This window comes from Rhinoderma darwinii, chromosome 2, assembly GCF_050947455.1.
Source record: "Rhinoderma darwinii isolate aRhiDar2 chromosome 2, aRhiDar2.hap1, whole genome shotgun sequence".
NCBI classification, from domain to species: domain Eukaryota; kingdom Metazoa; phylum Chordata; class Amphibia; order Anura; family Rhinodermatidae; genus Rhinoderma; species Rhinoderma darwinii.
In genome coordinates, this window is record NC_134688.1 from 274,224,822 (window position 1) to 274,249,062 (window position 24,241).

Consider the following 24,241-nt stretch of genomic DNA (forward strand, 5'->3'; position numbering starts at 1 on the left):
CCATAGAGCCCTCTGCAGTCAGTCAGATGCTCAGAACCTCCCCCCGCCTTGCAATATATTCTCCCCCTTAGAGCCCTCAGCAGTTATTATACTGCAAGGGGGGGGGGGTCAGAGCGTCTGATTGACTGCTGAGGGTTCTATGGTGGGATAACTCCTTCCCCCAAGAGCCATAAGTGTCAGATGCTCAGACCCTCCCATAGAGCACTCAGCAGTCAGTCAGACGCACTGGTGAGGGGTGTCTGACTGCTTAAAGTGTAACTAAACTTTTAAAAAAAATTACATATCATAGTGACATGTCAAAAGTTCTGATTGATGGGGGTCCGGGCATTGAGACCCCACCAATCGCTAAAACAAAGTTGCAGAAGCGCTCAGGTGAGTGCTGTGCCACTTTGTTTCTGATCATCTTTTCTTTGATAGCCGAGCAAGCGGTGTACGGGCACAACAGAAAGTCTTTGAGTCCGTACACCGCAGAGAGGAAAGACAATCAGTAATTGAGGGGAACAGCGCTCATCCAAGCACTTCTGCCACTTTGTTTTAGAGATCGTGGTGATCACAATGCTCGGACCCCCATCGATCAAATCTTCTGACATATCACTATGGCACGCCAAATATTTTTTAAAAGTTTAGTTACCCCTTGGGGACTGAATTCATTGGTCTGAGTTAATGTATCGGTCTGGGGTCTTAATTTGCTTAGGGGTCTGGGGTATAAGACAATTTAGGGAGTTTAACTTCTGAATTTATATGTTGCTATAGACCAGGGGTCTCAAACTCGGCCGGGTAAGTGGGCAGCATATAGAAAAAATGGGATGTTGACGGGCCGCATTACTTTCAAATTTGATACAATACAAAATTATTGTTAATCAATTAGTTATTTGAACTACTATAACACTACATTACTATAATAATAGTGCTAGGTTTAAAATGTGAGATATTTCTCCACGTGCTTATTTCAACAATCCAGCTTTCCAGTTTAAGTGTCGCTAAATGCAGTCCGGCGGCTCAGTTAGCACACATGTCAAGATTGGGCAGCCCCTTTTTAGATAGTGGCGCAGTGCCCTCGGTGGATGCTGCCGCAGTGCCCTCTGTGGATGCTGCCGCAGTGCCCTCTGTGGATGCTGCCGCAATGCCCTCTGTGGATGCTGCCGCAGTGCCCTCTGTGGATGCTGCCGCAGTGCCCTCTGTAGATAATGCAACACACCCCTAGATAAGGCCACATATGGGCAGCTATGTCAGGAAATTCCACAGAGTCCCGGAGCAGATCCGATAATAGCGCTCTGCCCGGGACTCCGCTCTGGGGAAGACCCTGACACACTGTCCATATATGGGCAGCGATGTCAGGGAATTCCACAGAGCCCCGCAGCAGAGCCGATACTAGCGCTCTGCCCGGGACTCCGCTCTGGGGAAGACCCTGACACACTGTCCATATATGGGCAGATATGTCAGGGAATTCCGCAGCGTCCCCGAGCAGAGCCTATACTAGAGCTCTGCCCGGGACTCCGCTCTGGGGAAGACCCTGACACACTGTCCACATATGGTCAGCGATGTCAAGGAATTCCACAGAGTCCCGGAGCAAAGCCGACACCAGCGCTCTGCTCGGGACTCCGGCTCTGGGGAAGCCCCAGACATCGCTGCTCATATGTGGACAACGATGTCAGGGAATTCCACAGAGTCCCGGAGCAGAGCCGACACCAGCGCTCTTCTCCGCTCTGGGGAAGACCCTGACACACTGTCCACATATGGGCAGCGATGTCAGGGAATTCCACAGAGTCCCGGAGCAGAGCCTGTACTAGCACTCTGACCGGGACTCTGGCTCTGGGGAAGCCCCAGACATCGCTGTTCATATGTGGACAGCGATGTCAGGGAATTCCACAGTGTGTAGAGAAGTATTCGGCACACGGACAAATTTGATTCAAAAATTATTTTGTTTTATTTGTATTGTATTCAAATGCCATGGGCGGAGTGCGTGCAACGTTTCGGTCCAAGAAGACCTTCGTCAGGCACTAGAGGTGTACAAAATTTTACACGTAAATATCTAGGCATCATTTTGGCACAATATGTATATCATCTCTCATAACACAAAATGAAAAAATAGCACTTTATCGAAAAGAGAAAATAATAAATAATAACAGAGTTAAAATAAAATAAAATTAAAATTAAGACAAGAACAGAATTTATATGCAAAACACATACATGGTTCATACTTCATCAATATCTATGTATACTGGGCATTACATTTGATGCAGAAAAGATATAAACAATCAAAAGCATGTTCATGTGTATGCCAAACGGAAGACATCACATCCGTGGCACCGTATCCAAGGCTAGAGGTATAGTACAAGCATAAATCGTATAAAGAAATACATCTGGGTATACTTGTAGTGTAACAGCAGTAATCCAAACAATGTCAACACATTCTGTGACTGGAAACAGTATTGTGGAGTACATAGTGACACGTGTATAGTGCAAGAAATCCAGTGATCCTGTAGACGCTCCCTCAATCTGGTTCCCATATTCAGAAAAATTACTTAAATATCGTAGCGTGGGAAATAATATAAACAGTATAAACATGATGCACCACATAATGTAAAGTAGTTGTGCTGTTAATGTATTGACAGTATCCTTATACCAGTGAAAGCCTATGTGGCTCGAGGAGACTGTCCCATCCGTGCTACTCAGTCAGATGTTGCATATGTGTACTTAACATAAACACTAGTTACGCTTATTGTATAATGGCTGCCCCGGTCAGTGTGCACGTTGTATCTGATGCATAGTGGTGGCAGGAGAGAGGCTGTAAAGGGTGAAGGGATCATATTAACCTTACCTAGAACCCTGTTGGCGTGGATGTATCCTGCTGATGAGTGCTGCTGTTCATATCGCGGCTTACCGCTCGTTTTTGGCGCTAACTGCAGTGATTACTCTTGCAGTTTAAATGTCCTGTGCCTGGGGCGGGGCATGGGAGGTTCCCCATGAACGTGATTGGCCGCTCGTAACTTAGTGGGCGTTTCTGAGTGCGTGATTGGCTGCACGCTACTCAGAGGGAATTACCATGACAAACAGGGGTGTGTCGTGTGACGCCTTTGTCAGGGGCATGCCTGGTCGAACTCAGTGTGTTCCCATGCATCTCGCTCCCATGTTAGATCTGCATCGCCGCTCAGATGTAGTTAAGGCTATCGGATCTAGCAGTGATAACATATGTTTGAGCGGTATTACAAGTTGTGTGTCTCTTGATCTTGAATGTACACCATTACTGCGTCTGATATTAAGGATATGTTACTGATAGCTGGCCATGTTTACTGTATGTTACCATCACAACGTATAACGCCGTTGTTGGGGGTGTGTCTAGCTATAGGCAATACGCTCTCATAGATCTGGCTCTCTGGTTAATAACGCCAGTTAACATGGACATAGAGGGGCAGACAGACTAACATGAAGGCGGATATAACTAAACTGTATATGGGTAGTGGTGCTGGATGTATTAGTGTAGATGCAGCTGGGGTATAGTTTACGATATTACAAATCTGTATAATCAATATATTGCTGAAAAAATGTATTACCACTACGTATTACACAGTTGTCTAGAATACTTAATCCTAAACTCAGTATTTTCAAGGATACCGTAGTCTGGAAGGACCGGATGAAGGTGTGTGGTATACCATATGACAAATCAGCGTGTCTGTTATGGAGTAAAAAAAGGCATTAGTTATTATGGATATCATATTCGGATCAACGGTACATTAGATACTATAGGAAGCTACTGACTTCGTATTCCCTATTTAAACCTCGAGGTTCTAACGTCTGCAATCTGTGGATCCAATAGGCCTCCCTGCGTTTTAGTGTCCTAATTCTATCCCCGCCTCTCCTAGGTGCCGGTATGTGTTCTATCACCTGGAATTGTAATTGCGAAACGTTATGTGATCTTGATAAAAAATGTGCGGGGATCGGTAGTAAGGTTTTATTGCAGCGTATAGTACTCTTATGCTGACCGATTCTGTCCCGTATGCGCTGTGTCCTTTCGCCAACATATGCTAACCCACATGGGCATTTTATCATGTAAATGACAAAATTAGTGTTACAAGTGAAATACACCTTCACTGGTATACGTTCACCTGTCTGGGGGTGTTGTAACGTATTACCCTTGATCACATTGGAGCACTGCATGCAAGATCGGCATGGGAAGGTCCCTTGTTTAGGGGTGTTCAGGAAGGTTTGCCTTAAGGGTCTTTTGGCTGAGCCAACATCTGCTTTGACTAACTTGTCCCTTAGGTTATGTGGTCTCTTTGAACATGGGAGAAAAAGGGTTTTGAATTCTGTGACCTTAGGGTATGCTTCTTTAAGCAGTGGCCAGTGCTTTCTAATTATATGGTGAACCCTATACGCACAAGGGTGGTACGTATGTATGAATGGTATACATTTGGGTCTGGTATTACTCCTAGTATTGTCTGTATTTTGTTGTGCCTCCAATAGTGTACGAATGGGATAGCCTCCCTCCCTTAATTTTTTCGTCATATTGGTTGTTCTTATGGTTCTGTTTTCGGTGTCATCAACTATCCTCGCAACACTTTTAAACTGGGATCTCGGTAGGGATTTTTTGGTCGCTATCGGGTGACATTTGAGATATTTCTCCACGTGCTTATTTCAACAATCCAGCTTTCCAGTTTAAGTGTCGCTAAATGCAGTCCGGTGGCTCAGTTAGCACACATGTCAAGATTGGGCAGCCCCTTTTTAGATAGTGCCGCAGTGCCCTCGGTGGATGCTGCCGCAGTGCCCTCTGTGGATGCTGCCGCAGTGCCCTCTGTGGATGCTGCTGCAGTGCCCTCTGTAGATAATGCAACACACCCCTAGATAAGGCCAGAGTGCCCTCTGTAGATAAGGCCACAGTGCCCTCTGTAGATAAGGCCACAGTGTCCTCTGTAAATAAGGCCACAGTGCCCTCTGTAGATAAGGCCACAGTGCTCTCTGTAGAGAAGGCCACAGTGCCCTCTGTAGATAATGCAACACACCCCTAGATAATGCCAGTGTCCTCTTCAGATACTGCCACACACCCACTTGTAGATAATGCCACATTGCCCTCTGTAGAGGCTGCCACAGTGCCCTCTGTAGAGGCTGCCACAGTGCCCTCTGTACATACTGCCACAGTGCCCTCTGTAGAGGCTGCCACAGTGCCCTCTGTACATTCTGCCACAGTGCCCTCTGTAGATGCTGCCACAGTGCCCTCTGCAGATGCTGCCACAGTGATGTCAGGGGCTTGCCCAGAGCTGGAGTCCCGGAGCAGAGCCGCTTCTGGCACTCTGCCTGGGATTCCAGCTCTGCTCCTGACATCACTGTCCATATATGGACAGAGATGTCAGGGGCAACCCCAGAGCTGGAGTCACAGGCAGAGCGCTAGTAGGCTCTTCCTGGGGCTCCAGCTGTGCTCCTGACATCACTGGGACTCCTGCTCTGGGGAAGCCCCTGACATCATTGTCGATGTATGGACAGCGATGTCAGAGGCTTCCCCAGAGTCCCGGAGCAGAGCCGATAATAGCGCTCTGCCCGGGACTCCGCTCTGGGGAAGACCCTGACACACTGTCCATATATGGGCAGCGATGTCATGAAATTCCACAGAGTCCCGCAGCAGAGCCGATACTAGCGCCCTGCCCGGGACTCCGCTCTGGGGAAGACCCTGACACACTGTCCATATATGGGCAGATATGTCAGGGAATTCCGCAGCGTCCCGGAGCAAAGCCGACACCAGCGCTCTGCTCGGGACTCCGGCTCTGGGGAAGCCCCAGATATCGCTGTTCATATGTGGACAGCGATGTCAGGGAATTCCACAGAGTCCCGGAGCAGAGCCGACACCAGTGCTCTGCTCCGCTCTGGGGAAGACCCTGACACACTGTCCACATATGGGCAGCGATGTCAGGGAATTCCAGAGAGTCCCGGAGCAGAGCCTGTACTAGCGCTCTGCCCGGGACTCCGGCTCTGGGGGAGCCCCAGACATCGCTGTTCATATGTGGACAGCGATGTCAGGGAATTCCACAGAGTCCCGGAGCAGAGCCAACACCAGCGCTCTGCTCGGGACTCCGGCTCTGGGGAAGCCCCAGACATCGCTGTTCATATGTGGACAACGATGTCAGGGAATTCCACAGAGTCCAGGAGCAGAGCCGACACCAGCGCTCTGCTCCGCTCTGGGCAAGACCCTGACACACTGTCCATATATGGGCAGCGATGTCAGGGAATTCCACAGAGTCCCGGAGCAGAGCCTGTACTAGCGCTCTGCCCGGGACTCCGGCTCTGGGGAAGCCCCAGAAATAGCTGTTCATATGTGGACAGCGATGTCAGGGAATTCCAGAGTCTCGGAGCAGAGCCGATACTAGCGGCTGTGTCCCACGGGCCGCAGATGACAGCCCCAGGGGCCGCATGCGGCCCGCGGGCCGCGTGCTTGAGACCCCTGCTATAGACGCTGAAAATGGCTACAGAATCTAGGGGCAAAGATTTATCATCAGGAAACTCTGCAGTCAGCAGGAGAAGTCGCCATAACGGTCTGTGTCAGATGTAGAAGAAAAGAGAACGACTTCCATTAGATAAGAAATCACCTGTGAGTCATTGCATTTATAGATCTGTCCCCTCTACTGACATATCTGTTATAGGAAATCCTTGTATTCCATATAAAGTCTTTGTGTACCCAGGACTAATAGACAAGTGCGTGTTACCATTCCCTTGTCACGAGGATGTGTCCCTACACAGTGTGATACTGTCAGCGATAGTTGGAGACTTTCAGTATGTAGGGAATCTTAACACTCATTTGTCAATGCTCGCACAAAAACGTGGTGTTTAATATAGACACGGCGTGGCAGGGCGGTGGTGGGGAAGGGGGGCCCAAGCTTGTGGAACAGCCCAGGGCCTATGGTCTACTTAATCCACCACTGGGTGACACGCATTTGTCTATCAGTCCTGGACTGCAGAAAGACTTTTTGTGAAACAAAATAATTTCCTATAATAAATATGTCAGGAGCGGTGACAGATTCTCTATAAATCTAGCGACTCACAGGTAACGACTTCTCGGGTTTTGTTAACTTTTTTCCTCTTTTCTTCTCCATCTGGTCCAGACTTCATGACAACTTCTCCCGGCCATCACCCATTTCTGCAGAATTTGCCACTTAGACGTCTTCTGTTCCTCACTTTTCTCACATTTCTACACCTATAAACGAAGATAAAATGATCATGTGCCACACACTGTGCCTCTAAATATGATAGCACCATACACTGCGCCCCTGAATATAATTGTGTCAAACACTGTAAAGTAAAGCACCACATGCAGAAAGTCCCCTGTAGATACCGTCACACACAGCCCCTGTAGATAGCGTCACACACATCCCCTTGTAGATAGCGTCACACACATCCCTCTGTAGATAGCATCACACACACAGCTCCTGTAGATAGCGTTACACACATCCCCTTGTAGATAGCGTCAGACACATCCCCCTGTAGATAGCGTCACACACATCACTCTATAGATAGCATCACCCACATCCCCCTGTAGATACCGCCACACACATTCCCCTGTAGATACCACCACACCCCCTATAGATAGCGCCACACACATCCCCCTGTAGACAGCATCACACACAGCCCTACCTATATATAGTGCCACACACACCCCTATAGAGAGCATCACACACAACCCCTTGTAGAGAGCGCCACACAACCCCCTATAGATAGTGCCACACAAAAACCCCCATGAAGATAGCATCACACACAGACCCCTGTAGATAGCACCACACATACCCTCCTGTAGATAGCATCACACACATCCCCCTATAGATAGCGTAACACTCATCCCCTGTAGATAGCGTCACACACATCCCCCTGTAGATAGCGTCACACACATCCCCTGTAGATCGTCACACACATCCCCTGTAGATAGCGCCACACACAGCCCCCTGTAGATAGCGCCACACACTGCAGTAATGAAGGAAAGGAGGGAGGGATGGAGGCATGAAGGGAGGGAGGGTGTGAGTGATGTAGGGAGTGAGTGATGTAGGGAGAGAGGGAGTGATGGAGGGATGAAGGGATGGAGGCAGTGATGGATGGAGTAATGGAGGGATGAAGGGATGGAAGGAGTGATGGAGGGATGAAGGGATGGAGGGAGTGATGAGGGAGGGAGGGAGTGAGTGATGAAGGGAGGGAGTAATGGAGGGATGAATTGATGAAGAGATGGAGGGAGGGATGAAGGGATGGGGGTTTGGAAAAGCACTCACCAGCCCGGAGCGCTGTGTAAAGACCTGACTGGTGGGCGGGCATTCTCCCCTGCAGATATTCTGCTTCTTCACTGTGGTAGAAGGACCTGATTGGTGGGCGTGGTCACATGGGCATGACGTAATCAAAGGTCCTCTAGCCTACTATTTGGAGCACTTTTATGTAAAGAGGCATGTCCTAAACACTAGCTTTCAGTATCCCGGCTAAGCACGCCCTGAATTGCTCTCCCTGCACCTTCTTCCCGTCTCCACAGCGACAGTTAGAAGCGCAAGGGCGCTGCATAGGTTTTAAGAATATGTGCAGTTCGGGCGGCCATAGGCCCCCTGCGTGCCTCGGGCCCGGGCGGCTGCTTGAACCGCGCATATGATGATCTGCCATTGATTGTTGCGCACGGACAGCCAAAAGTTGCAAATTCTTACTCTACATTACTCCAACGCTCTTTTAATAATTCCTTTCTTTGTGTGCTGTTGTAAGGCTTTGAGAACAGAACACTTTAAGTATATATGCAATTGAAAAAGCTGCATGCATGGACACTGTACAGTACCACACAGAGTGTCTTCAGTTCAGTATTATTGAGCCACAGACCCTCAACCTGCCGCCGTATGGTGCCTATGTGAGGCACCATATTCTTCTCTTCAATGGAAGAATAGCCTTGTAACATGGCATGTGGTGCTATATGCCATGATTTGCTTTCCATGGACTTCATATACAATTGTGAGAAAAAAAACACCTCTGTATGCCTCCATATGAAAGCAGAGGCCCAGTGAGGTACAAAATGACCCCATAGCAGACTATGAGTGCCATATTACGGATTCTTATAACATGGCTTTTAAAGTTATATTGTTGTAAGATCTCTTATTGCTTAAATGCTCGAAATGTGAAGGCTGGTTTAACTTGATGGACTTGTTTTTTTTAGATAATTGTGCAAGGAATTGACTACATTAGAATCCCGCTCTCATCATGACATAGTTAAACATTTGTCCTGTTAATATTATCAATAAATAAAAGGTCTGAAATGATGTGGATGTATAAATACAATTTATTCTTTTTATTTATTGTTTTTCCTGCATTTTAAGCTATTATAACAATTGGTTTGTTGTAGGGCGGTGTTTAGCTTTTTCTATTAACCCTTCACACCACGCGCCATTGCTTCACACTCAACAATATGTTTAAAGCTAAATATACAAAGTTTGATAATCTAGAGTCAGAAAAGCTTCACAGTACTTTGTGAGAACGGATTATTCCCCGCTGGATGCCCCAGACAAATGTCAGTTACTCAGAAACACCTCCCTCTGCTGCAGTTAATGATCACAATACAGATGGTGTTTGCATGAGAGGAGTTTCCCTTGGTATAAACCTGTGGGCTGTATCTCTCATTATATAGCAACATGACTTCATTTAATGCACTCTTCCTATGCCAACGCGTCCAATATGTTCACTGCTAAACCAGAATAGTCTTTACATATTAAAAAGTATAACAACGCTAAAGAGTTAAACACTTACTTCCCCTTTAATGAAGCCTGTGGAAACACCATTTCAATTTACTTCTTTCTCATTGCTATTCCTTCCATCTGTTCACTTAAAAACCCTCAACTCAAGATATTTTTATTTTTATTTTTTTTTAATACGGTTCTTGGCTGATGTTATTTAGCACCTACCTCACACCTTCCTCGTTGTCGATAATGCAATTGTCTGATTACGTTTAGTTAAACTAGTGTTATTTAAGGGTTTTACAGGCAAAAAGTAATCGGAATAGATTTAACTATGTAAAACCTGAAACAGTCTTACACTTGCCATTGGTTAAGACTAAATGATTACCAAGCAGTGACTTTAATCGAGTCAATTCGCAACCAGTTCAAAAGAAAGAGTTCCATTTAAGACTTGTTTCTTTTCCATTATCGTTATGTTAAACTGCATCCTGTTTAGAACTCCATTAAAACCCGGCTTAGAAAGTGTTAACTATATACCCCTACTAGACAGAGCTGGCACGATGCAAGCTATATGATTTAAGCAGGAGGGAGGCCCATCCATTAACATTATGACAGGCTTTTTAAAGATTAATCTTGGATTTTTTTTATCCCTCACTGGAGGGGCATCAGCACCGCCTCATCTTTAATTCATCAGAGCTCCTGATTAATACCTGTCAGCTTTCAATCAGATACATGAATCTGAAAATGAAGTACAAAACTAAGATGAGAAGCAGCGACAAGAGGGAAAAAAAGAATTTATAATAGCAAATATTACAAGAGAACAAATGCTTTAAATAAACTGCATCGGCAATCAAGGTGTTTGGTGTTTCATGCCTGAGATTTTGTAGCAGTCTGCGGTTCGGATAGGGAGCCGAGGAAATGTCTCTGATGCCATTTTATATTCTATTCCCTTTAGATTTTTTTCCAGCTCTCTTGCTAAGAAATTAGACTGGACTTTGATCAGGTTTGTGATGATGATGAAAAACATAACATTATTTGATCAATTATTTATTTATTTCCTAAACTCCAATTAAATAATCTTCAATTCTCTTACAGCAAAAAGGTAATCCACACATTGCTTTTAGTCAAGAACAATTACCCATACCTGTACTATTTCTTTACGTGCCTCATATTGCCCTCTAGTAGAATTGCCAGCCTCCTTGGCGAGCATATGAAATATTTGGAGACAAATTGGAAAACAAAGAATGAATGATAAAGATAATTATATGTCTAAAGTTCAGAATATAATGAGCACCGATCAGCCGAATGAAGTGTAAAATTATGATAATTACAATAATCACAATAACCTGCACAAGTTCCTTCAGCTTTTATTATGCACACTGGCCAAAAGCCCCCTATTTTAACAGCAGGTCGATGAATTTTGTTGGAATAAAGCAACAACTGCAGATTAATGCTGGAGGAACTATCTTGAGCTGACAGTAGATGGCGCTGTGTTAACTATTAGTTTTTATCTATGTGTAGCTCCTCTAGTCTTTATGTACTCCCTGGTGATGATGTACATTGTTATTTATTGTATTCTCTATCTTGCTGTTATTACTTATAATGGTTGCTATTTGTCACAAGTAAAAAACACTTTGTTGTTTGTACTTATTGTTTACTTACTTGTTTTGTAATTTCTTCCCATCCCTTTCCTAATTGTTTACCCAGGTCTTATTTCCTTCCCTTCTCTCTTCACCCAAAATTCAAAATAAAAAATTTACAAAAAAACAAAACAGTTTTATTCTCCCACAATGTCTGAGTGCTGTTAAATGCTGCAAATACTGCAACAAATTTACAGATAATTTCCAATCTGCCTTTAACCGATTAAGGACTAGGCTGTTTTACACCTAAATGACCATAGAAAATGTCACAATTTCGCTATGCGCTTCTTTAGCTGAATATAAATCTGCAGGTGAATAAAGTATATCTTTTAATTTTTACACTCTTTTTAAAGGACAGATAGGGATTTGTTTGCATTTGTCAGTATACATAATTTTTATTTTTTTCTCTAAAGTGGGCAAAATTGGAAAAAAATTCAAGAATTTAGCAAATGCGTAATTTCATGCTAGCATTTTTCACACACTGTACGGACCACAGACAAAATTAATCTCCTTTCACATTCTGCCAGTTCTCCCGTGCATGGGGATACCAAATATGTGTGCCTTATTCACTGTGCGGGCATGTGCCAGGGCTTGGCATAAAAGGAGGCTTATTGGCCTTTTCGGTCCAGGAATTCTGCACTTGATTTTATAGCCGCATACTGTTTTCTGGGGGGCGTAATGCTGCTGAAACATTAGAAACACAATATCTGCTCTTGAATCGGAGATCTCAACAGTATTCATCTAGGGGTATAATGGGTATATATTGTTTGGGGTTTCTTAAAATAAGAAATTGCAGGTTTATGCAAATGGAGCTTTCCAGCAGTTGAACTTTAGAAAATATGTAAACATGACATCCACCCTTAGAGTAAAATCAGGGGAAATTTAATAATGTAATGTAGGGCAAATATATTTTAAACTAATTAACTAAAATCTAATAATTCAGAACAGTGTGGTATTTTTTTAAAACATGGGTCAATGCACAGGCCTGGTTGTGAGGGACATGAAGGATGGAAATATCGGGAATCTTTACGGCGCCCATCTTTTCTGCAGATGTGGCACCTTTTATGGGGGTTGCTTCTAGTTGGTGTTGGGGGAATGCGAGTGATAAAATGTCTTTCAGTCAGTCGTTTGTCAATCCGCATTCTCTGATGTCCTGAACATCAAATATGAGGCCTTCGATAATTTTCTCCTGGAAATCCAGGTATGTGTCTCTGCCTCTGTTTTTTTTATTGAGCACAAATGAGTTGTGGATTTCCACCTGTAGAAGATAAATGGCCACTTTTTTGTACCAGGTTTTTGTTTTGCGTTTCACTAAATAGGGCTGTAAAACCTGGTCGCTAAAATCCACCCCCCCCCATGTACTTGTTATATTCGAACACGCTCACTGGTTTGTGATTGTCTGATGTTGCCCCTCTTTCCCTCACTGCCACTGTTCCTGCGGTATGAATCGTGCTTAGCACATACACATCTTTGCGATCCCTGTACTTGACCGCCAGCTATTCCTCAGATGCATAAGCACATGAATCTCCCTTTACCATGCGCTTCCCCACTAATTGCTGCGGAAAACCAATTAGTTTTTTGCGCATGGTACCACATGCCCCAGTCCTTGCAGCATGCAAATGCCTAAACAGGGGCACACTAGAATAAAAATTGTTGCAGTACAAGAGGTACCCCTTGTGAAGCAGAGGCTGCATTATCTCCCACACAATTGTGCTGCTGGTGGAAAGACCAGTGGGGCCTCCAGGAACATTTATTGAGCGGTCCCGCCCTTCATAAATTGTGAAGGCGGTGGTATATCCTGACCCGCTTTCACACAATTTATAAAGCTTAATGCATATCTTGCCCATTTGGAAGGAAGATATTGGCAAAGGCTAAGTCTTCCATGGAAGTTGAGGAGGGATTCGTCCACGCTTAAATTCTGCTTAGGGGTGTAAAGTTGCAGAAATAAATTATTGAGGAAATTTATTGGCGGTCTTATTTTGAACAACCGATCACGGTTTGCATCGGTACTTGGGGGGGCTTATGCGTTGTCATTGAAGTGGAGGAACCTCATTATTGTTTCATAATAAAAGCTGGGCATTGCTGCAGAATACACTGGGGTGGCTTGGGTGGGTCTTGTTGACCAGTAAGACCTAAGGGGGGGCTTTTTTACAATATTCATATTTAGGGTGAGCCCCCAATATTTTTTTTTCATTCCTGAAAATTAGTGGGCGTCCATCTCTGGCATGTATGGATGAAGGTTTCTGCCTTATATACTGAGTGGGATATAAATTGGTTTTGTGGACAATCATATTTAGGAGGTTATCTGTAATAAATAAATGGAAGTAAAATGAATTTGGACAAAATTTGCATTGTCCACGGTTATGCCAGGAGTGGCAGTAAATCTGTGGATTCTAGGCCCAAAAGACAGAGTAGGTGCCCATACGAGAGCATGAACTGGAGGGACCCGGCTGTCCTGTGCTACAGCGCTACTAGGCCCTGCGTTTTCATGTTCTGCAGTTTCTACTGCATCAGGGATAACGTCCCCTGAAGATGAACTGAAGTGACGCTATCATCGTCACTGCCTAAAACAGGTTCCATCTCTGACGCCATCTCTGGTGTGGTCTCAGACTCTGACCACAGCATGGCAAATGCCTTCTCAGCGCTAAACAACTTCCTCGCAATAATGTCACTAACACTAACTAAAAAACAATATATACATATCTAGATATATATATATATATATATATATATATATATATATAAACATACACACACAAACAAACTGATATATATATATATATATATATATATCTACACTACCGCTAACAAAAAAATTAACCGCTATTGATATATAAATTATATATATATATACACTACCGTTCAAAAGTTTAGGGTCACTTAGAAATGTCCTTATTTTTGAAAGAAAAGCACAGTTTTTTTCAATGAAGATAACATTAAATTATCAGAAATACACTCTATACATTGTTAATGTGGTAAATGACTATTCTAGCTGCAAACGTCTGGTTTTTAATGCAATATCTACATAGATGTATAGAGGCCCATTTCCAGCAACCATTACTCCAGTGTTCTAATGGTACATTGTGTTTGCTAACTGTGTTAGAAAACTAATGGATGATTAGAAAACACTTGAAAACCCTTGTGCAATTATGTTAGCACCGCTGTAAACAGTTTTGCTGTTTAGAGGAGCTATAAAACTGACCTTCCTTTGAGCTAGTTGAGAATCTGGAGTATTACATTTGTGGGTTCGATTAAACTCTCCAAATGGCTAGAAAAAGAGAGCTTTCATGTGAAACTCGACCGGCTATTCTTGTTCTTAGAAATGAAGGCTATTCCATGCGAGAAATTGCCAAGAAGCGGAAGATTTCATACAACGATGTGTACTACTCCCTTCAGAGGACAGAACAAATAGGCTCTAACCAGAGTAGAAAGAGAAGTGGGAGGCCCTGCTGCACAACTGAGCAACAAGACAAGTACATTAGAGTCTCTAGATTGAGAAATAGACGCTTCTCAGGTCCTCAACTGGCAGCTTCATTAAATAGTACCCGCAAAACGCCAGTTTCAACGTCTACAGTGAAGAGGCGACTCCGGGATTTTGGACTTCAGGGCAGAGTGGCAAAGAAAAAGCCATATCTGAGACTGGCTGATAAAAGGAAAAGATTAATATGGGCAAAAGCACACAGACATTGGACAGAGGAAGATTGGAAAAAAGTGTTATGGACAGACGAATCGAAGTTTGAGGTGTTTGGATCACACAGAACATTTGTGAGACGCAGAACAACTGAAAAGATGCTGGAAGAGTGCCTGACGCCATCTGTCAAGCATGGTGGAGGTAATGTGATGGTCTGGGGTTGCTTTGGTGCTGGTAAAATGGGAGATTTGTACAAGGTAAAAGGGATTTTGAATAAGGAAGGCTATCACTCCATTTTGCAACGCCATGCCATACCCTGTGGACAGCGCTTGATTGGAGCCAATTTCATCCTACAACAGGACAATGACCCAAAGCACACCTCCAAATTATGCAAGAACTATTTAGGGAAGAAGCAGGCAGCTGGTATTCTATCTGTAATGGAGTGGCCAGCACAGTCACCAGATCTCAACCCCACAGAGCCGTTGTGGGAGCAGCTTGACCGTATGGTACGCAAGAAGTGCCCATCAAGCCAATCCAACTTGTGGGAGGGCCTTCTGGAAGCATGGGGTGAAATTTCTCCCGATTACCTCAGCAAATTAACTGCTAGAATGCCAAAGGTCTGCAATGCTGTAATTGCTGCAAATGGGGCATTCTTTGACGAAAGCAAAGTTTGAAGGAGAAAATTATTATTTCAAATAAAAATCATTATTTCTAACCTTGTCAATGTCTTGACTATATTTTCTGGTCATTTTGCAACTCATTTGATAAATATAAGTGTGAGTTTTCATGGAAAACACAAAATTGTCTGGGTGACCCCAAACTTTCGAACGGTAGTGTATATGTATATATATATATATATATATATATATATATATATATATATATATATATGTATGTATAGATATAGATATATATATACAGTGAAGGAAATAAGTATTTGATCCCTTGCTGATTTTGTAAGTTTGCCCACTGTCAAAGACATAAACAGTCTAGAATTTTTAGGCTAGGTTAATTTTACCAGTGAGAGATAGATTATATAAAAAAAATAAAAAAAATCACATAGTCAAAATTATATATATTTATTTGCATTGTGCACAGAGAAATAAGTATTTGATCCCCTACCAACCATTAAGAGTTCAGCCTCCTCCAGACCAGTTACACGCTCCAAATCAACTTGGTGCCTGCATTAAAGACAGCTGTCTTACATGGTCACCTGTATAAAAGACTCCTGTCCACAGACTCAATTAATCAGTCTGACTCTAACCTCTACAACATGGGCAAGACTAAAGAGCTTTCTAAGGATGTCAGGGACAAGATCATAGACCTGCACAAGGCTGGAATGGGCTACAAAACCATAAGTAAGACGCTGGGTGAGAAGGAGACAACTGTTGGTGCAATAGTAAGAAAATGGAAGACATACAAAATGACTGTCAATCGACATTGATCTGGGGCTCCATGCAAAATCTCACCTCGTGGGGTATCCTTGATCCTGAGGAAGGTGAGAGCTCAGCCGAAAACTACACGAGGGGAACTTGTTAATGATCTCAAGGCAGCTGGGACCACAGTCACCAAGGAAACCATTGGTAACACATTACGCCGTAATGGATTAAAATCCTGCAGTGCCCGCAAGGTCCCCCTGCTCAAGAAGGCACATGTACAGGCCCGTCTGAAGTTTGCAAATGAACATCTGGATGATTCTGAGAGTGATTGGGAGAAGGTGCTGTGGTCAGATGAGACTAAAATTGAGCTCTTTGGCATTAACTCAACTCGCCGTGTTTGGAGGAAGAGAAATGCTGCCTATGACCCAAAGAACACCGTCCCCACTGTCAAGCATAGAGGTGGAAACATTATGTTTTGGGGGTGTTTCTCTGCTAAGGGCACAGGACTACTTCACCGCATCAATGGGAGAATGGATGGAGCCATGTACCGTCAAATCCCGAGTGACAACCTCCTTCCCTCCACCGGGACATTAAAAATGGCTCGTGGCTGGGTCTTCCAGCACGACAATGACCCGAAACATACAGCCAAGGCAACAAAGGAGTGGCTCAAAAAGAAGCACATTAAGGTCATGAAGTGGCCTAGCCAGTCTCCAGACCTTAATCCCATCAAAAACTTATGGAGGGAGCTGAAGATCCGAGTTGCCAAGGGACGGCCTCGAAATCTTAATGATTTACAGATGATCTGCAAAGAGGAGTGGGCCAAAATTCCATCTAACATGTGTGCAAGCCTTATCATCAACTACAAAAAAAGTCTGACTGCAGTGCTTGCCAACAAGGGTTTTGCCACCAAGTTTTAAGTCTTGTTTTCCAAAGGGATCAAATACTTATTTCTCTGTGCACAATGCAAATAAATATATATAATTTTGACTATGCGATTTTCAGGTTTTTTTTTAAATATAATCTATCTCATACTGGTAAAATTAACCTAACCTAAAAATTCTAGACTGTTCATGTCTTTGACAGTGGGCAAACTTACAAAATCAGCAAGGGATCAAATACTTATTTCCTTCACTGTATATAATTATATATTCCCTACCTGTCTATTCTATTATTCTAGTAAAGATAGAGAGGTAGATAGATAGAACAAAAGATAGATGGATATTCTCTGACTAGTGCCCAGAGCTGTTGGTAACAGCGTGGGCACAGGGCTGTGTGCACGCGATTGCATGCACATTATGTTTTACATAGAAATGCATGTGATCGCTGTGATTGGTTGTCACAGCGATCACATGTTCAGGGACCAAAAGATTGGCCCCTGACACTATGCCCAGTGCCCAGGGCTTTGTGCACACTCTCTGAAGTGCCGCCATAATTAGTCTTTCTGCTTCCATGGATATGCGTGTCCATGGTACTAGTTACCTCATATCCAAAGCGTTGTATACCAACATATATCTTTTTCTATTGACCAGCGCCAATAATGTTTGACACAGGCCGAATTGTGGCCGAAACGTTATTTATTGCCTTATCCTAAATAAAACCACTTTTGCAAATTAACCTAAGGAGTGCTTGAGTTTACCTCTTCAAGATTTACGGAGTGGGAACCCTACCCAAAGCACCCAGAAGAACTTGCAGAGTGCCACAGATTTTAATCATCACTATGTTCAACTTAAAACTGGAACATTCTCCCAACCTATAAGACTAATGTGCCCATAATCATAGCCATAAGCCTGTAGCATGACAAAATAGTATATAAGTCAGTCTACCTTTGTCTCATCTGTATTGCAATACATATCCAATTGGGATTTAATGGCAGACTATGTAACTGTATATTGGCATATGTCGTTGCATGAATATAGCCTATGAGTTTAAAGTTAAAGGGAATGTGTCGCTAGAAATTAAATTTTATTTTTTTCAGTTAAACAGTTAGTATATAAATGATTACACATTGTTTTAATTTTTTTAATTTTTTCACAAGTCAGGAAATATTATAAATTAGATTCTAATTTAGAACATATCCATGTGCTGGTCACTAGAGGGAGCAATTCCCAAAATTGCAGCATTGGCATGTAGTAAAGCAGCCTCATTGCTTTATGCTGCAAATTTGGAGTAGACACACTCGCTCTAGTGTGCTCACACAATCCCCCCTCCTTTATCCTGGCTAGTGCCAGGAGAAAGGAGGGGGTTGAATGTTCAAACCTCCTACACTGTGTGCCGCCATTTTCTGGGCGAATGCACAGTGTAGGAGGTTTAGATACAGTGGTAATCAGACAGTATAACACTAACATACACACACATCACATACACAAACATAACTTGCATGCTCCTGCCGCCGCTGCCGCCGCTACCGCCTCCGCCCTGCCGCTCCTAGTCATTGCGTCTGCGCTGTCTTCAACATATGGCTGGAAGCCGCGACCGGAAGTTGTCATCTTACTGTCTGGCCGTGGCTTCCGGTCCACATGAAAATGGTGACAGATGTCGCTCTACCAAAGACCTTCCTTTTGCTCTGTGTGGGAGCAGTACATGCGCCATTCCCACACAGACGGCGCACGCTATAGTGAATGGAACGGCTCCCGTTCGCATTCTCTATGGGGATGTATGTGCCGTATTCCATCTCTGTATGTGTCGTTAATCGACACATACAGAGATGAAAAAAAATGGCAGCCCCCATAGAGAAGAAAAAGTTAGAAGAAAGTAAAAAGTACAACACAAAAACACAAATAAAAAAAATTTATTTTAATGACATACTAAAAGCAATATATAAAAAAAAATAATTTGTGACACCTTCCATTTAACTCTTTTATTACAGAGATGCCTTTAAAACTATTAAAAATAGCATAATAAAAAGATTGTGCATTGGATCTGTATTCAGGATAAAAGATAAGAAATACAAAACAAGACAGGCAAAAGCCATAGACCCAACAGAAATTAGATTTTCAGCCAATCTGTTAGGCCTCATTCACACGAACGTGAATCACGTCCATGTGTGGGCGTTGAAACAACGCACAGCACACGGACCCATTGTTATCAATGGGGCCATTCACACATGCATGATTTTTCACGCAGCGAGAATCCGTTGCGTGAAACTCACTGCATGTCCTATATTGGTGCGTTGAAGTCTATGGGTGCGTGAAAACAACACACTGAACACTTGTATCATCCGTGTCCAGCGCGTTATTCATGCAGAGTTGCAAAGCACATTGGGATTTTAATACAAAAAACAGAAAGTGTTTGTTTGCAGCGTGGGCAGAGGAGGAGGAACAAAACAGTCCTGTACGCAGCAAATCAAGCAAGCAGTGATGCATCGGCCAATTGACGTTGAGAGGTTAATAATTTTGGTCCAGGAGATGCCTGAGTTGTAGGTTTGATTTGTACCATGGCCAGCATAAAAAACACAAGGCATGGGAGGCCATTTCAAAAGCCATGTTTACACAGTAGAGTAGTGCCAGTCCTGCTGAAAGAAACAACTTAGGTAAGTAGGAGCATAGTTCAGCCTGTAAATATTGTATGTAGGTGCCCTGTTTTTAAAAAAAATATGACAAGGTTTATTTTTTAAAAGCCATGTTGTCCTGATAGACACAGTCTCTTGTTGCTCCTTTTGTCATGTGACGCTGTTGATCAGGGTTCTGGGCAATAATTTATTACTTGTGCAGCATGTGGCCCTGATAGAGACGGACAGGGCCGCCATCAGGAATTTCAGGGCCCCCTACAGCTAAATTTTCTGGGCCCCCCTACCGTGGCACCGCCTGTTAACGGTACTCCGTCCAGCACTATATCATGGTACCCAGGGCCGCCATCAGGGGGGGTATTATGGGTACTGATGTGAGAGGCCCGGCCAAACCTAATTGAAAGGGGGGCCCGGCAAACTGCCGCGACTTGCCTTTAGTAGAAAAAAAACAGGCCCCTGCAATGGGGCCCGTTTTTTTCACCAAAAGAATGTCATGAGCAGCGGGCCCCCCTTTCAATTAGGTTTGGCCGGGCCTCTCACATCAGTACCCCTAATAGCCCCCCCCTGATGGTGGCCCTGGGTAGCATGGGGGCTGTCAAACACCGCCGCCCGTGCGACCGATCACGCGCACCCACAAACTCCCGCGCATGCGCACCGGTGACCGCCTGGAACCGCGCACCGAATTTTGAGGCAGATTTTGACCTGCCCACACTATCTTGCCGCGTTTTTTGCCCGCGGCGATTGAGGACAGCAGACAGAAAACGCAGCGAAAAATGCATTTTCTGCCCCCCATTGATTTCGATGGCAGGTCAGAGGCGGAACCGCGGCAAGAAAGGATGTGCTGCTTTTTCTTTTTTCCGCGACTGGCTCCCATTGATTTCAGATTAAATCAATGGGAGGCGGTTTTGGAAGTTGTTTGGTGCTGATTCTGACGCAGTGTCCGAGTCAATATCAAGGCCCAAAAACTCTGTGAACTGGGCCTTATTGTTAGGGCTTATTCAGACGATCGTGTAATACATCCGTGCAACGTGCGTGATTTTCACGCGCCTCGCACGGACCTATGTTACTCTATGGGGCCGTGCGGACTGTCAGTGATTTTCACGCAGCATGTCCGTGTGTCCGCTGCGTAAAACTCACGACATGTCCGATATTTGTGCATTGTTCGCGCATCACGCACCCATTGAAGTCAATGGGTGCGTGAAAATCCCGCCCAGCACTTCCGCAGACGTATAAACTATGAATGAAAACAGAAAAGCACCGCGTGCTACAAACATACAAACAGAGTGTCATAATGATGGCGGCTGCGCGAAAATCACGCAGCCACGCATCATACGCTGCTGACACACGGAGCGGTTATGGACCTTTTGCAAGCGCAAAATGCCACGTTTTTTGCGCGTGCAAAAAGCACACGCTTGTGTAAATCTGGCCTTAGGGTAGGAACACACTAGGCATGAACACTGCGGATTTTATGCAACACATTTTATTGTGGAGAATCCGCAGCGTATTACAGTCGCAGCAGAGTGGGTCAGATGTGAACAAATCTCATCCACACGCTGCAAAAAAAATGGACCTGCAGTGTGGCTTTTTGGCTTTTTAAGCCGCATGTCAATGTATTCTGTGGAATCGCTGCTCCTCTGTTGCGGAAATGCTGCGGTCCTGCCGCAAAAATCACACATGAGAGAAAAAAAAAGGCACTTTTTTAAATTTATAAAAAAGTTTAGACTTCCCCAGGCCGTAGTCCTGGTGACGCGATCCTCTATTCTTAGCGCAGCACCGCCTCCTGTCATGACGTTTCATCCCATGTGACTGCTGCAGCGGTCACATGGTCTACAGCGTCATCCCAGGAGGCGGGGCTACGTTCAGAAGAGAGAGATGCGTCACCAGGACTACGGCCGGGGCAAGTCTAAACGTTTTTTTCCCTGCAGGATTCCCGCAGCGGACACGCCTCACCAAACCTGCGCCACTATTTGGTGCGGTTTTGCTGGCAGAATTCCCTGCGGCTACCGGGGCGGATAAGCTGTGTAGTTTTACTCAACATATCCGCCTAGTGTGTCCCTTATGATGTCGCTCCTGGAGCTGCTGCCGCTCTCTAAATAGGCAGTTGGTCCAGTAGAATTTGGAATTTTTTTTTTTTTTGTGAACCAGCTTAAAAAAATACAAAACTTTTGTGTTAGGGCCTGTTCACATCACCGTTCGCTTCCGCTCCGGGGTTCCGTCTGAGGTTTCTGTCGGGTGAACCCCGCAACGGAAAGTGAAAGTGATAGCACAGCTTCCGTTTCCGTCACCATTAGCGCAGTCGACTGCGCTATTGATTCCGTCCGAAAACCAGCCGGAATGGTGAAGAACGGAAACAATTAGCGATGTTTCCGTCACCATTGAGATCAATAGTGACTGAAACGGAAGCTGTGCTGTCACTTTCACTTTCCGTTGCGGGGTTCACCCGACAGAAACCTCAGACTCAACCCCGGAGCGGAAGCGAACGGTGATGTGAACAGGCCCTAACACAAAAGTTTTGTGTTTTTTTAAGCTGGTTCACAAAAAAAAAATAATTCCAAATTCTACTGGACCAACTGCCTATTTAGAGAGCGGCATCAGCTCCAGGAGCGACATCATAAGGGACACACTAGGCGGATATGCTGAGTAAAACTACACAGCTTATCCGCCCCGGTAGCCGCAGGGAATTCTGCCAGCAAAACCGCACCAAATAGTGGCGCAGGTTTGGTGAGGCGTGTCCGCTGCGGGAATCCTGCAGGGAAAAAAAGTTTAGACTTGCCCCGGCCGTAGTCCTGGTGACGCATCTCTCTCTTCTGAACGTAGCCCCGCCTCCTGGGATGACGCTGTAGACCATGTGACCGCTGCAGCAGTCACATGGGATGAAACGTCATGACAGGAGGCCGGGCTGCGCTAAGAATAGAGGATCGCGTCACCAGGACTACGGCCGGGGCAAGTCTAGACTTTTTTATAAATTTAAAAAAGTACTTTTTTTTTTCTCATGTGTGATTTTTGCGGCAGAACCGCAGCATTTCCGCAACAGAGGAGCAGCGATTCCACAGAATACATTGACACGCTGCGGCTTAAAAAGCCACACTGCAGGTCCATTTTTTTTGCAGCGTGTGAATGAGATTTGTTCAAATCCCACCCACTCTGCTGCGACTGTTATACGCTGCGGATTATCCACAATAAAATGTGTTGCATAAAATCCGCAGCGTTAATGCCTAGTGTGTTCCTACCCTAAGGCCGGATTTACACAAGCGTGTGCTTTTTGCACGCGCAAAAAACGTGGCGTTTTGCGCATGCAAAAGGTCCATAACCGCTCCGTGTGTCAGCAGCGTATGATGCGCGGCTGCGTGATTTTCGCGCAGCCGCCATCATTATGACACTCTGTTTGTATGTTTGTAGCACGTGGTGCTTTTCTGTTTTCATTCATAGTTTATACGGCTGCGGAAGTGCTGGCCGTGATTTTCACGCACCCATTGACTTCAATGGGTGCGTGATGCGCGAACAATGCACAAATATAGGACATGTCATGAGTTTTACGCAGCGGACACACGGACACACGCTGCATGAAAATCACTGACAGTCTGCACGGCCCCATAGAGTAACATAGGTCCGTGCGAGGCGCGTGAAAATCACGCACGTTGCACGGATGTATTACACGTTCGTCTGAATAAGCCCTAACAATAAGGCCCAGTTCACAGAGTTTTTGTGCCTTGATATTGACTCGGACACTGCGTCAGAATCAGCACCAAACAACTTCCAAAACCGCCTCCCATTGATTTAATCTGAAATCAATGGGAGCCAGTAGCGGAAAAAAGAAAAAGCAGCAAGTCCTTTCTTGCCGCGGTTCCGCCTCTGACCTCCAATCGAAATCAATGGGAGGCAGAAAATGCATTTTTCGCTGCGTTTTTTGTCTGCTGTCCTCAATCGCCGCGGGCAAAAAACGCAGCAAAAAAACGCGGCAAGATAGTGTGGGCAGGTCAAAATCTGCCTCAAAATTCTTTAAGGAATTTTGAGGCAGATTTTTTTTTGCCTCCAAAATACTGTGTGAACAGGGCCATACATGATCAGCACTTTAATTTACTCACTGTGTCAGAAGAGATGCTCCCACTCCAGTCCTCTTCCGGCGATGTCTTCCAGGCGAGGTCTTCGGTCCAGACGTCCAGGTAAGTTTTGTCCATGTGTGTCCGCGGCTGCGCGCGCTTCGTTCGCGGGTGCGCGCGCGGCCGATCGCGGGTGCGCGCGCGGGCGGTCTCCAGTGCGGGCGTTCGTGGGTGCGCGCTCGCGAGTGCGCACGCGCGGGAGTTTCCTTGTGCGCGCGATCGCGTGCGCGCGCGCGGGCGGACGGTTTGACAGCCCCCCATGACGAGGGGAGGGGGCCCGCAGCAGCAGCAGCAGGTCACGACATTCTTTTGGTGAAA

The 24,241-nt window shown here is 45.0% G+C and overlaps 1 long non-coding RNA gene across 1 annotated transcript in view; it reads right to left on the reverse strand.

Annotated features, from left to right (window-relative positions):
* Window positions 1-2,212: 2,212 nt before the first annotated feature.
* LOC142741146 (uncharacterized) overlaps window positions 2,213-24,241 on the reverse strand; it is a 47,524-nt gene continuing 25,495 nt past the window's right edge. The window contains exons 2-3 of the long non-coding RNA XR_012881014.1: window positions 3,616-3,673; window positions 2,213-2,499 (exon numbers count right to left, since the gene is read on the reverse strand). This is a non-coding gene — a long non-coding RNA (uncharacterized LOC142741146). The remainder of the gene's footprint in view (window positions 2,500-3,615; window positions 3,674-24,241) is intronic.